Below are 10,231 nucleotides of genomic sequence, written 5' to 3' on the forward strand. Positions count from 1 at the left end.
TAGTGTGTACATACTCGGAGGTTGACCTCCAAACCATCCTAAATAGCTTCGCAGAAGCTTACGAAAAGCTTGGCCTATAGCTCAACATCCAAAAAACCAAAGTGCTGCACCAACAAGCGCAAAACAACCCCTCTGCAGCGTCACAAAAACAACTCAATAGTGTAACGTTGGAAAATGGCAATCACTTCTCCTACCTGGGCAGTTACCTTTCCACATGGGCCGGATGTTGATGCCTGTGTCTCTTCTAACTCCTGGGGTCCTGAGGGTTAAAATCTAATAGTGGATCCCACTGTCAGCACCGGATTTAAGGTGGTATGGATGGTTGCCCCACACAGGGCACTAAGTGGAGGGGGTGCAAAATTGAAAAGATCCATAACTGAGCAAGATCAGGGGGAGGGGGGAGCAATTTTGGCCTTGCCATATTACCAAAGATTACCAAAGTTCGCCCCTGCCACTGTTGAACTAGCCAGGCAAGATTCTTGGTAAGTTAATGGCCCTAAGTATGGTTGTTAGTATTTCTGTGTGATTCCAAGGCACTGACGTTGGGAGAAGCAAGATGTTTCTGGTGTGTTAATGCTGTGAGTATGTTAGGCTCAGGTTGCATATATGTGTAAATAAACCATATATCATAAAGACATCTCTGCCATCCCTCCTCCCAAGGAAACCAAACCCTAGCCTGGAACCTCTGGTATCTCACATCGCTTGGAGATCGGGGTGGCACATGGCAATATGTTTGTTTACTGAGTCTCTGCATTTGCATCAATGCCCCAAAGCCCAGTTTAGAATATCTCTAGAATCTGGTTGGCAAAACAACCTTGTGCTCTGCCAACATTTGGAGCAACATTTTCTGTGTGTAGTTGTGCCAGCCAGCATGTTAGAAGAGAAATCTAGTTAGATGCATAAGTAAATACAGAGGATTAAGTGATCAATCCTGATCAGTCCTGTCCATTGCGTAGTGTGAAAGACAGGTCCAGTTTGTGGGCACTGCACTCTTACACGGCACAGAGGCTACCTATTAATCTCTGGCTTCCCTTAAAAGAGCTGCCATCTGTGTAAAGGAAATGTAGCAAAGTGGGTAAGAATAGGATCGGTCAGAGTTGAAATTCTTGAATGTTCTTCCCAGCTTCTGATTAGGATCTCGATTATTATCCCCTGAGTAAAAGGCTCCTATGGCTATGGCTGCTCTTGACATCTATAATCCTTTCAATTTAATTTCTTTTAATGAGGCACCTATAATTGGGACGGGACGCGGGTGGTGCTGTGGTCTAAAACCACTGAGCCTAGAAATGTTCAGGATGGTGAGGCCTCCCATCTGCTCACAGGTATACCATGCTGCTTGCTGTTCAAGTGACTGAGGAATGGAAGCTGTGATTTTTTAAAAAAATCAACCATCCATCTATCTAGATAAAAATAGGAGCCTTCTATACCAGGATGAAATCATAGACCAGGGGTAGGCAATCTAGGGCCCGGGGGCCGGATCCAGCCAAATCGCCTTCTCAATCCGGCCCGCGGACAGTCTGGGAATCAGCGTGTTTTTGCATGAGTAGAATGTGTCCTTTTATTTAACATGCATCTCTGGGTTATTTGTGGGGCCTGCCTGGTGTTTTTACATGGGTAGAATGTGTGCTTTAATTTAAAATGCATCTCTGGTTTATTTGTGGGGCACAGGAATTTGTTCATTCCCCCCCCCAAATATAGTCCAGCCCACCACATGGTCTGAGGGACGGTGGTCTTTCAGCCCATGGCTGAAAAAGGCTGCTGACGCCTGTCATAGATCCACAGTGTGGGAAGAAAGCTTTTTAGCACAGTGTCTTTTTCCATAGCCATTTATTCTCATTTAAAAACAATGACCGTTCCCCACATCAAATGGTCGTGCGCAGCCCTTCGGATCCTCGTAGTTTGGGCTGGCTTCATCCTCCCCAGGCTGGATACCTGGAGGTCTCCGCCTACCTCAGCCAATTGCCCAATCCCCCCTGCGGAGGTGTTGCCAGGGCATTGGCCAGGTAAGGGGAGGGACCATCCTGCCCACACAATGGAAGGTGAATCTTACCTGCGAAGCGGCAGTCGGCTCCAGGCCTTCTTTAATTCATCCAGATATAACTCGAAAGGCTACATGCCACATTATGAATCTTGGGTGTTCCTAAAAATATATTACTTTACTATCCCCAAAGGCATAGGTGACTATCAACATACAACGTGATCTCTGGCTGCGGGGGTGGGTTATAATCCCATAGCTTGGCTTTTCTCCACTTTTCCCATAACCAGTTTAGCCAGCAGAGTCAGTTAGTTTAGCATCTTTTGACTGCTTTTAGCTTATGAGTCACCACACACTCTGCTGTGATGTAAACCTGAAGAGGGGGCAAATCATGATTAAACAACTGGAAATTGAAAAATTGTGTTTTTTGGCGTTTTTGTGTCCTGGAAATATGGCTTTGTGCTCTACGGACAATACTTCTACGGACAACTTTTTTTTTGCTATTATTAAAAACATCATGTCACTTCTGCATGTCATGAATTGGATGGGCCTATAATAAATACATGTCAGGTTGTGTGTGTGTGTTTTACTGAGGTTTAATAAGCCAAAGTTTCAGGCAAAGTGGTTGGTGATTTGGAGAGAGGGTGGTAAGGATTTTCTGGCTGAAATTGTCCCCCCCCCAACTTTCCAGTTCCCAGGATTTATAATAATAATAATAATTTATTATTTATATCCCGCCCATCTGGCTGAGCCTCCCCAGCCACTCTGGGCGGCTCCCAATCAGTGTTAAAAACAGTACAGCGTTACATATTAAAAACTTCCCTGAACAGGGCTGCCTTAAGATGTCTTCTGAATGTCAGGTAATTATTTATCTCTTTGACATCTGATGGGAGGGCGTTCCACAGGGTAGGCGCCACTACCGAGAAGGCCCTCTGTCTGGTTCCCTGTAGCCTCACTTCTCGCAATGAGGGAGCCGCCAGAAGGCCCTCGGCGCTGGATCTCAGTGTCTGGGCTGAACGATGGGGGTGGAGAACTTATGAGGAGAGGAAATGACCACCAAAGCAGTTTTCAGGGGTTGCATCCATGCATTTCAAGAGGATGTGCAACAGAACATTCTCTCCCTGTGGGCCCTGCAGGGCCCTCCAAATCTCTCCAAATAAACCTGGGGAAATAAAATGCAATAAACATAACATCTAACCAGTAATGTAATGGCAGGACCTAGTCCAGTACTAATACTCTAAAAGGGCCTGTGTAATGAAATGTATTTAAAGGTAAAGGTAAAGGTACCCCTGCCCGTACGGGCCAGTCTTGCCAGACTCTAGGGTTGTGCGCTCATCTCACTCTAGAGGCCGGGAGCCAGCGCTGTCCGCAGACACTGCCGGGTCACGTGGCTAGCGTGACGAAGCTGCATCTGGCGAGCCAGCGCAGCACACGGAACGCCGTTTACCTTCCTGCTGGTAAGCGGTCCCTATTTATCTACTTGCACCCGGGGGTGCTTTCGAACTGCTAGGTTGGCAGGCGCTGGGACCGATCAACAGGAGCACACCCCGCCGCGGGGATTCGAACCGCCAACCATGTGATCGGCAAGTCCTAGGCGCTGAGGTTTTACCCACAGTGCCACCCGCGTCCCTGAAATGTATTTAGCTCGCAGTAAAATCTCAGTAGAGGCAGCAGAAGTTGGGGTCACCAACCTTCTGGCAGTAGACGTATTTGGGATTCTGAGAAAGTGTTTTGAATGTCAGTAACAAAACGGTGGCCATGGGAGCATGCTATAAAACAAGATGGCTGCCTTAGGGGCATAGCTTTACACAAATGTGTGGCATGGTGTAATGGCTGCCATATCTAAAAGAGAACAACTATGTGCGACAGAATCACAAATTGGTATGGGCAGCTCTCCACCTCAGGTGCCTCATCAATGGGAATAAAGGCACGTACATCAGCTACCACCATCCTTGCTCAGAGGGAAAAGCTCCCTGTACCTCTTCTTTGTTCAGAACAAGATGGAAGGATAGGTGCCCAATCCTGGCACCCAGTGAAATGTGGCGATATCTGAGGAGGCATGTTCAGCACGGGAGGGGCTGATGCAGTGCTTAAGGCAAATGAGGAGGAAGAGCAAACAATGGTGCATTTTTGAAGGGATATTTCCTAAGACCTTTCAAGGGCTTCAGGGGGAGAAGTGCCACCACAGAGAAGGCCCTTTATGAGATTGCCACTAGCAATGGTACAATGAAACTCTCACAAAAGTGTTTAGGACTGGGTTTTAAACATGTGAAAAGACTGTTGCAAACATGTGAAAACACTGTGATAAAAAAATATCATTTTTTTTGTTGCTACACTCATAGTGGCGGCAAATATACAATGCAAAATCCAGTGTGGCTTTTCCAGAAGTTGGCCATTATTATATGCATCCACTTGAACAATCTTCATGGTGGTGACTTCTGTCTATATGTCTAATTAGGAAGATGCCAAGAGGGTAAGAGGGTTTTGTTTTTTTTCCAGGATACAGGGATTGAGTTTGGGTGTGACAGCCTCCTGGGATCCACCTTTAGTCACGCCAGTTATGCTATTGTACACTTATGCAATGTCGAAAGAGCTTAATTATGCAAAAAGACAAGCAAGATTCCCTATACTCACAAACTGGGAAAGAAAAGGAACAGAGAAACGTTTGTTTGCACTTGCGTAGGTGAAACCATTATGCTTGCTGGATTCCCACATATGTTTTTGAAATCCCCTGTTTCTAAGAAGCCTTTGGTTCAATCTCCCAAAATGAAAACAGTCTGCAAATCTAAGTCATAATAGATCAAGTTGGAGATAAGAACTAAAGGCAGGCACATAGCACAGTGAAACAAAAATGCCCCCCCTCCCCATCTCCCCATGGCATGCCAGAATGCCAATAAAGAATGGGGACAATCCCTTCCTAGGCGAGGGAATTCTACAGTCTGCTTGTCAAAGGGCCCAGTATCCTGACAAGCAATGGTTCCTCAGGCTGTCATGTAGAGGCCCTTACCAGCCTTTAATCACAGTTGAGAGGAATTAAAACCTAGAACCTTATGCATGCAAAGCACAATCCTATCACTGAGCTATGGCCACCCCCTTTCCTTTCAAATTCCACCCTGACTCCGGCCTTCCCTGACCTCAAAGTTCTTTGCAAATCCCCACTGCTCTCGTTCAGCCTTCTCTTTCCAGCTAAGGTAGTAGTTAACTGATATTAGACTTTCAGACCCTCTGATCAGAGCTCGCTGATCACTGTTGGATTCTGGAGTCATAACACGTTTACGTAACTCCAGCAGGCAGCTTTGACATAAATCTTGCAGCGAGTCTCGTTCCACATAATCAAAAGCTTTGGTGGCATCAAGGGCTATAATATGCTAATGGATTCCTTGTTTTGTTGCAAATATAAATGGCGTTTAAAATTATCCGTGCAGAATCTGCAAACTGCCTACGAGCTGTGTCCTAATCTTTTTACCATAGTGTTTGTCCAAAGGTCTGCATCCTGGTTAATTCAAATGAGTGACCTATAGGATTCCACAGCAATTTATACAGCAGTTTGGATCTCTATAATGTCTTTCTCAATACCCGGTTTCTAAGATGGGGACCTTTGAAGTTCCTCACCTATTGTGGACACTCTCAGGGTGAAAAGTTACTTCCAATATTTCCTCATGTTCCCCGTCTGCTAATTTATGATACCAGGGCTGTGCGCATACACCATACATTTAAAGCACATTCTTTCCCTCAAAGAATTCTGGGCACTGTAGTTTGCTAAGGGTTGCTGGAAATTGTAACTCTGTGAGGGCTAAACTACAGTGCCCATAATTCTTGGGGGGCGGGGGAGGGACATACTCTGAATGTGCTTTAAAGATATAATATGTACACAGCCAAGGGCCTACTTGTTAGAAATAATTTGTTAGCATGCCGGGACATATACTGACTCTCCTGTACTTTCCTCATTCCTCTCGTTAGATGTTCTGGGAAGTTCTATTATCAGCCCGGCCTCCGAATCCTCTTTGGCAATCTCCACAATTATTGATAATGAGCTTTCACCTCTATCTGTTTGCATGGAGCCTATATGTCTTCTCCTCAACTGGTCATTATCTCATACTGTACTTTTTAATGCATTTCCTCATCACTTTCCTAACAGCAAAAAGTCATGTGTGTTTGTTGTGCTTAACCTGTTGCAATTAATTCACAAACCTCAATTTCCAGTGCATACTTCACAGTGATGGTGTAAGTAATCTACATTAAGGGATCCAAAGTATGCAGTGAAGCGATCCATTGTGGACTGATCCAAAGTGCTGTGGAGCAGACCAAGGCCCACCAGTTCAACATCTTTGGCACATAGTTAGCCAGGGGGGTCCAGCCCCTACCTTCTGCAATTGGTCTTACCTGCAGTCCTGTATAGCCCATGATTGTGGCTGGGACCAGTTTTTTGTAGATTCGGGATGCCTCCTTGAAGCGGAAATGCCAGGGATTGTCCACCTGAGTCCTTGTGCATTCAAAACATATGAGCCAATACTTAGCTACGGCCCTTCCCTAGTAAGGACCAGGTTTGTGAGCCCGCATGGCAAAGAGCAGGAAGGGAAGACACAACTCAATCCGGGTTGTAAAGGATCACGCAACACTTTCTTCCATAATGAGCAGATGCAAATGAAGCAAATTCCACAAGAAGGGAAGGGGTGGAAAACAAAACTGCCATAGCCAAACACCTTTTGCATACAAAGCGATGGTGTGGCTGTGGTAGTTGTGGAACACCGTGTGCAGTTCTGTACCTCAGAAGAGATATGGAAGAGCTGGAAAAGTGCCTCGCCGAAAGGGGGAGGGCCCAAAAAATGATCAAGGAACTGGAGCAATCCCCATACGACAAAAGGTTGCTGGCTTTTTAGTTCAGGAAAAAAGTAAACAAGGCAGAACATGATAGAGGTGTATGAAATTATGCATTGTGAGCAGAAATATTAGCATCCAATGAAGCTTCGGTTTACCAGGGATGAGGGAGATTGCTGCGCCCCCCCCCCCCAGCATGCCAGTGTGTGAACCTACTTTAATTTGCATTTCTCAAAACAATACACATATTGAAATCCAGGCTATCCTTTGAAATGGGCACTTTTCTGTGGGATGTGATGTAGTTCTCCCAAAGCGTCTTACAAGCGACTGTTGTAAGTCCCTGCACTCGGGCCTACAAGTCGAAAACACACGACACAAAAGGAATGGGGTTTGGGAGGAAGGAGGGTGGGGAGCAAACGTAGGCACTATTTCTTAGTTATTGGTGAAAATAACATACAAAATCTTTTGGGCACGGCGAGGGCATAATGCTAGATTAGGTGGGCCTTTGGCTTGATCCAGCGCGGCTGTTACATTCCAAAATGCTGGTAGGTTTTTGTGTTGACTAGCAAACTAACAAACAAAAGCAAACAAATGTGGAAATATGGTGAAGTGAAAACTGGAAAAATGAGAAAGTGAGAGAAGCTGACATGGAAAGATTAGCTCAGCGCTATTTTCCCTTTGCTGCTGCTGCTGCTGCTGCCACAACCACAACAACTAGTTGCGTCTGTTAAGTGGCCTAAGAGCAAGCTAGGTACCTGATACAGATTAAAACAACACACCTCTGCCTAAGGGCTCACCACCTAATTAGTAATATTAGAGGGTGCAAACTGCACCGACTGCCTGGAGGATGCTTTGGGCAGCCATTGTGTTTCTTCCTTAGTGAAACTGTGGGCTTAGATCAGGCAAACTAGTTTAGATGGATAAAATAAAAACAAATAAAATACAAACATAAATAGAAACTGTTACGGAAAAATCTGGGTGTGGGGCTACTCAGCCACCCAGCTCGTCGGACTAGGTCCGTGGGTCCCTGCGGAAGAAAATGAGCTCAGCCGGAGACAGGAGCAAACTGCAGAAGACCCAAGTTTATTGCGCAACAGGTTCAAGATGAGATTGAACCCCGAGAAAGGGGTGACAGGAGTTTTTGAAACTTCCCTCCATGTCCCAGAATACAGTGCAAAATACATCATAATTGCATCATGAATACATTAGAGAGAGGTTGGGTTACACAGGTTACATCATGAATATCTTAAGGAGAGGTTGGGTTACACAGATTAACATATGGAGCAGGGAGGGGGAAATATGCAGAGCTGGAGATATGCGCGGATAAGCACTTCCTGAGTGATGGGAAGACAATAGTCCAAGTATGCAAAGTCTGTCACCTGGCATTGCCCGGAGGAAAGGTTGGGCAGAGTGATTTGACCAGATTAGGGTCTTCCTGAGTACGTGACTCCTCGCTCGAGGGATTATGGAGGCCGAGGAGGTATCATGGAGTCCTGAGGAAACTGAGTCGATTGACACCAAAACCAAGGAAATCGGAGCTGTGGTTGATTTTATACGAATTTTAGAAGTTTTAGTCCATTCTAGTCCATTCTTATATTAATAATTGGAGTCGGAAACAAAATAGATACATTGTTGCAAGATTTGACACTTTTATGGGTTCACGAGTTTCGATTCCATTGTTCTCCCAGCAGGGAGCCGTCAGTAGCTTGTCAAGAGGTTAAATGAGGCGTGCAGAAGCTCGCTGAGCTGACTCTGCAGAGCGGATGCATGGTTCTGATTGGTTAGAACGTGGCCATTGAAACAAATGGGGAATGCAGTTTGATACGGTCAACCCATGATAAAGATGGAACGAGAGGGAGAGAAAGAGGCTTGAGAGTTTGGGCTTATTTCGCCCGCGTAGAAAAGGGAAAAGCACTTTAAACTTGGGGTTTGGGTAGGGTGTGGTGCTTGTGCAACGGTGGGGGGGGCTGAGGGGGTGAATGTAGGGTTGGGCGCCCTTGAGGTCATCGCCTCGGACCCACCAAAGCAAGGGGTGAAGGAAGGCACCCCCCCTTTCCCGTATCAAAAACAAAGAAGCATTCAAAAATACATGGGGAAAACGCAAATTTGTGTATGTTAGGCAAAAAATTGAGCTATAAACAATACGGCCAATATGAGCTGCCACGTTCCCAGATACTATGGTGATTTCCGCCCAGACACTGTTGCCGACAACAGTATTCCGTATATCTCCAGGAAATTGTGGACGTGTGGCAACACTAGGTTTGTGAAACTTTTTCCAGTACTGCCACTTGCTTTATGCCTTCTTGCACAGAGGAGGGAAAGCACCAGTAATTAAAATTTGCCTGTCCACCATGAGCATGACAACACTTCCAATTGGGAACTCTGGGGCTGCAAACTATTCCGGCATCCTCTGGGCTGAGGCAATGGGAAATCACGGTTGGTCATTGAAGAGTCACCCACCTGTGGGAAATGAAAGCTCCTTACATTATTTCACAGCTCTGCAATTTAAAAGTCCCATATGAAAGCAGCTGCACTTTGTCCATCTCAGCTTGGGAAGAAGGGGAGGAGCAGGAGAAATGTAATTTGTGGCAGGATTTTGGAAGGTGTGTGGCGGTTGCTTGTTTATTTTTTTAAAAAAATAATTTTTATTAACCGACCAATCAAATCAAATCATATCACATCAAATAAATTCCAAATTACAAAGCTGAATTTTAAATTTTTGTTGGGGGGACCCATATTTCAAGTTCCGAAGGGGGATTCTGATCATCTTCTTGCTGCTGCGTTAATATCCACAAATCTGTCCAAATAATGTTCATAATTCTATCCAGTCTTATCCTGCTGTTTCCGCATCTCATCTTGTTCGTATATTTTTCTTTTTTTCTTTATGATCTCTTCTGATAATCTCCTTAAGCAGGTAAACACCAATTATAATCCTGTGTGAATTTTTCCGTTCATCTAATCATCATATCAAGATGGTTTCCATGTATCATCACTTTCATAAATAACAGCACTCTTTCCATCATCTCGCAAATCTGTCGCTCTTTAGTCCCTCTGAGGAGGCAAACCCACAATATAAAAACAACTCTGTTCCTCCTCCCAGACTTAAGTCTTCCGACAGAACTTGCCAAAATGGCGACGGTATTTTTTGCTGCGTCATTGCAAAGCTCTTATGCTTTCCACGATCTTCTTGAAACATGCTTTGGTTAGAAAATTATCTCCACACGGTCTTAAATCCACAGCTTAAGTCATTTAAACGGCATTTGTGACTTGTGGGGGGCGGGGAGATTCTTGGTTAATCACATAGAGAAAAGAAAGAAAAGTCCCCCCCTCCCCCATCCAGTCCTGTTGCCGAACATACCGAGCCTTCGTGTGTCTTCTCATGATTTATTCTTGTTCCTCCGACCCGTCTTGTTTATCAGAGATCTCTTCAGTTAGCAG

Source organism: Podarcis vaucheri (genome assembly GCF_965113315.1).
Source record: "Podarcis vaucheri genome assembly, chromosome: 2".
In the NCBI taxonomy this organism is placed as follows: Eukaryota; Metazoa; Chordata; class Lepidosauria; order Squamata; family Lacertidae; genus Podarcis; species Podarcis vaucheri.